This window comes from Tupaia chinensis, unplaced genomic scaffold, assembly GCF_000334495.1.
Source record: "Tupaia chinensis unplaced genomic scaffold, TupChi_1.0 Scaffold000270_2, whole genome shotgun sequence".
NCBI classification, from domain to species: Eukaryota; Metazoa; Chordata; class Mammalia; order Scandentia; family Tupaiidae; genus Tupaia; species Tupaia belangeri.
The window spans coordinates 231,208-236,384 of NW_006159751.1; the positions used below are offsets into that span (position 1 = coordinate 231,208).

At 47.1% G+C, this 5,177-nt stretch overlaps 1 pseudogene; it reads right to left on the bottom strand.

The window, feature by feature from the left end:
• Nucleotides 1-4,130: 4,130 nt before the first annotated feature.
• LOC102470971 (40S ribosomal protein S2 pseudogene) lies at nucleotides 4,131-4,948 on the bottom strand (annotated as a pseudogene).
• Nucleotides 4,949-5,177: the final 229 nt, after the last annotated feature.

A 5,177-nucleotide genomic window follows, 5' to 3' on the forward strand; every position in this document is an offset into this window, starting at 1 on the left:
AGCTTGTGTTTTATATACTGACTAAGCCGGAGATAATGAAAAACGAAATGGAACACACAACAACAACCCAAGCTGGATTTTGGGTAATAGATACTTTTCAGACAATGATTATTACCAGTAACAGCCTGCACACTCGGCCTTGCCTGACACTGCCTCCAGGCACCAGGTTCCAAGGAGCAGACACAGCGGGGGCGGGCATTTGTTCCTCTCCAGCCTTTGGGAAGGAGAAGAAGAGAGGGAGGGAAAAGAGGATAAACAAACAAGCAAACAAAAACAAACCTTTAAGGTCAAGGCCTTTTCAAAGCTGGAGTGTTTTGTCTTTATCCTCTATGGCAGCTGGAATGGTGTCTGGCACATAGAAGGTGTTCAGTAAGTGTTTACTCTATTACTGGACATCTTACAAGAAACTAAACCTCTCGGGACTGCAGTTAGCGCAATGGCTATGCCACTGGACTCCCACGTGGTCGACCGCCGTTGGCATCCTGGACCCGGTGGCTTAAAACTCATGCCGGGAGCGTGTGTGTGCGTGCCCAAGATCCAGAGAGGAGTGTGGGGGAGAAGGGATTGCGGCGTGGCCCTCCCCCCTGGGAGGTGATTTCTCGCTTTCTTTCTTCTCTCTGTCTCTCTCTGTGTCTGGCGAGTGCACGCGCCCTATAGCGAAAAACCTCTAAAAAAAAAAATAGAAACTAAACCTCTCTAACCCTTCATCTGTGCGTTACTCCAGCCTCCAAGAATCAGAAGAAACTGGGGGTGGGGCAGTCACAGGCATGCTGTGATTATTACAGATTTCACATCTCTAGTCTTCTTTATTTTTTTGTTTTTATGAGAGAGATTTTTGCTATAGGGTGAATGCTCTTGCCAGAGAGACAAAGAGAGTCAGAGAGATAGAAAGCGAGAAATCACCCCCCAGGGGAATGGCCATACTGCAATTCCTTCTCCTCCATTCTCCTCTCAGGATTTGGGCACGCACGCACATGCACCCTGCGTGTGTCTTCAAGCCACTGGGTCCTGCACTCAAACCGCAGTCAACCATGTGGGAATCCACTGTCTTAACCACCATGCTACTTGCTGACCCCCGTCAATCCTTGGTTTTAATATCTGTAAACTGGGTCAGTTTCTTACCCACGAGAACATTGCATTTACTCTGGTACTTACAGATAAAAAAGAAAAAATCAGCATTTACAAAGCCCATCCCTGCATACACATTATTTCATTATAATCCCAAAGAGATTTCCCTGAGAGATCTTTATCCCCATTTTGTGGATGAAATTACTGAGGTCTGGAGAGGTCAACTAACTTGTCGAGGTTGTGGAGCTTGAAATTGCCCATGGCCTTGGTCTCCGAGGCTGGTACCAACTGCTCTCCAAGGTGTTGATCTCAGGCGAGTCAGCCCCTCTGCCACTCAGCCTTCTCAGCCAAGTTAGACACCACAGTCTGCGGGCCAGTTCCATCATGGGGCGAGGGCTGCCTTTTCCCCTCTCGTCTCCCCGCCCTGTGCTGTCAAATACCACATAGTAAATCAATCGCCACATTAATTCTGGACCATCAGCATTTTCGCCAGGAGAAAAATCATAGGCAAGGAGACTAATGTCTCATGGATATTTCCAGTTGCCAAAGGGGAAGTGAGATGAATCCAATCCCAGCTGCCAAGGTAGAGATGGACTGATCTGAAAGTAGCATAGATTACTTTAAGAAGGTAACAGTTTATCATCTTCTGGCCAAGAGAATGTGAAATGAGGATGAACTTCGTTTATGAGTTGGTGAAAACATCCATCAGCAAAGACAATGTCTAGGAAATGAGCAGCAAGTTCTCTGGACCTATTTCCACTTGTCCTTTCCCTAGGACTTTATGTTTTTTATACACTCACGCCCACACAGATGGGACAAAACTTCGTCCCTGTCCCTCAAGACATAGTTCACATTTGTTGATGATTGATTATTGCTTGGCTCTGCACTAAATGTTCTATGTTTATTCTCCAGAAGCCTGAAGTGCTAAGTGAGGTAAGCATCACCTTACAGGCATGGAAACAGGCTTATTGAGGTTGACTTGCCCAGGTCACCTAGCTAGTGAAGGGTGAAATGAGATGCAGGCCACCTGATCCGAAGCCTGCCATCCACCACACACTGTACATGCAGCATGTCTGGCCTGCACAACAGCCCAGAGATCCAGCTGAGAGACCACTGTGCCTTCTCTCTACTCCTCTCACTCCTTCCTTGCTCAGCCCCTTAGAGAGTCCTACTGACCCCAAGGGGGATGCGCTTTCATTAGTTGTGGGGGCTGAGCCACAGCTGAGGGACTGGGATGCCTGAGTCAGGGGTCTGAGGCTTAAGAATGGTTGAGGAATGGGCAACTGAAGGGCATGGGTCTCACCAGCATGCAGGGCACAGTAAGCTGCCCCTGTACTTGGAGGCTGCTGTGTGTGCTTTCCCAGTGGAGGAGGCATAAGGCCAGGGGCAGTCTGGGCCAGTTGGAAACCAGGACATGCAGCGTGTCCAGCCATAGAACAGGCTGCTGAGAGCCTCAGAAAAATGCCATGGCCATGGTGAGGAAGGCCTGGGGACCACAACCATGGGACTTTATAAACCCAATATGGAATGTGAGTACCTGAGATGCTCAGAATCCACACGACTCAATGTTAACCCCCAATCCTCCTTGTCAGCTGGGGCAACAGCCCCCCTCCAGAGGTGAGAGGGCTTCGCCATCAGCCCTAGCCAGCCCACGCGCTGCCAGACAAAATTCATTCCAGGGATGCATGCTCCTCTGCTGTAGCCAGAAGCAAGTTTCCCAATTAATATTACTTTGCATCTGACAGAATGGTGGCTCCATCTTGGGCTTGTTTGCTATTTATCCCTGTGATTGATGCTGGTAGCATTTAGATTCTGTCAGGGAGATATTTCATGGAGCCCCATATGCTGACATGGAGGCAGTTAGGAAATGCAGTTCCCTAGTTAAGGTGGAACTGGAGATGACCCAGAGTATTGATGGAAAGACTCTTTTCAGCCTCTATGGAATAGGGGTAGCAGTGGGGTGAGAGCTAAGGGATTGGGCTGACTTGGAGCTGGATCAGGGAATTCCAATAAAGGGCTATGAAGAGAAACGATTTGTGAGGGAGGCAAGATGCTTTTTCCCTGGGCTTTCTCATGGAGTATCATGCTTGTATAGACCATTAGATTTCTGGGTAAGACACACAAGAAAGGAAACAAACAGGAATGAAAAAACTCTTTCTGCCATTCTCAGGACCTGAAATGTCTGCCCTGAACCTCTGCTTCTACCTACCAAAAGTCTAGGCATTAATCATAAGGCTGATCCCAAAGTGACAAGGTTTTCAAATCCCCCAAATTAGAAGTGATCTTGCATAAGGGCTGGCAGATGGCATAGCAGTTACATTGCTAGACTTCCACATGGCTGACCATGTTCGAGTCCTAGACTTGGTGGCTTGAAACTCATGCTGGGTGTGTGTGCGTGCATGCCCAAGATCCTGGAAGGAGAATGGAGAAGAAGAGATGCGGTGTGCCCATTCCCCCTGGTGGGTAGTTTCTCACTCTCTCTGCTTCTCTCTCTCTCTGGCAAGTGCACACTCCCCAAGGCAAAAACCTCTAAAATAAAGAAGTGATTATAATATATATATAATGTCTTTGCATGTATGGTCAAGTAATTTTTAACAAGGGTGACAATACCATTCAGCGAAGGAAACAAAGACAGTTTTTTTCAACAAATTATGTGGGGAAAACTGGATGCCTATTTGCAAAAGAATGAAGCTGAACTCTTAACTTACACTATATTAAAACAAAAATAGAACCTCAAAATGAATCAAATACCAAACATAAAAAGTAAAACTTTTGGACAAAATACAAGGGGAAAATCTTTATGACATTTGTATTTGACAATGATTTCTTGAATACAATGCCAAAAACACAGTCAACAAAAATGAAAATAGACAAGTTGGACTACATCAAAATAAAAAACTTTTATGCATCAAAGGACACTATCAACAGAGTTAAAAGGCAACCAGTGGAATGAAAGAAAACTTTTGCAAATCATATATCTCATAAGGAGTACTATCCAGAATATATAAAGAATTCCTGTAACTCAACAAAAGCCACAAGAACAAAGAACCAAACAACTCAATTCACTTTATTTTCACTGTATAAAAACCCTCTGTTGTAGCCATGACTGGACCCTGGGTTCTCTGCACAGAGACTCTAGTGTGGGTCTTGATGAAATGGTCAGTGAATTCTTGATAGGGAGACTTGGTGAACACGGTCTCTTTCCAGAGGTCAAGGGTCAGATAGCTGTAGGTCTTGGAGATGGTATCAAAGGTTGCCTTGGCAAAGTTGCCCAGGGTGGCAGTGCAGCCCCGGGCTGAGGTGTAGCCGTCATCAAGGCCAGCCATCAGCAGCAGCTTCTTGGGCATAGGGGCTGAGATGATGCCAGTGCCTCTGGGGGCAGGAATGAGACACAGTCAGCCCAATCCCTTAGCTCTCACCCCGCTGCTACTCCTATTCCACAGAGTCTCAGCGGCTGGTCTCCTTGCAAGGTACAATGTGGGGCTTGCCGATCTTGTTCCCCCAGTAGCCTGTCCGCACTGGAACCATGGAGAGTTTGGCCAGGATGATGGCCCCTCGGATGCGGAGGCTACTTCCTTGGAGCACTTCATGCTTAAACCATTGTAGTCCCCAGTGGCGATAAATGCCTTGAACTTGGTCCACTGGCCAGCGCAAGTCTGCTGTGCATAGGCATGGTCTTCAGAACCTCATCCTTGAGAGAGGCTCCCAGGAAAAAATTGATAATCTCAGACTTTCTGATGGGCAGGGAGAAGAGATAGATCTCAGGGATTTGATCTTCATGTCTTTGCCCAGGTGGCCCAGCTTGAAGACCAGGGTCCACTCCTTGTCCTTGGTCTTACCTCCCATGAGCACCACAGCTGCGGCCCCTAGCCCCAACCATGGGGGTCGTTGCTGAACCCTCAAAGGAAGATGCCGAGGCCTCCTATCCCAGGACCCTTGGGGCCTCCAGGCCTGCTGCTACACCAGTGTCATCTGCCTTTTGGTGTTTTCTCGGAGAAAAAGACAACTCAAATTTTAAAATATGAGAAAGACTCTAACCAACAGACACAGGAAAAGATATTCAACATTACTAATCATTACAGAAACGCAAATCAACGCCATAGTAAGAT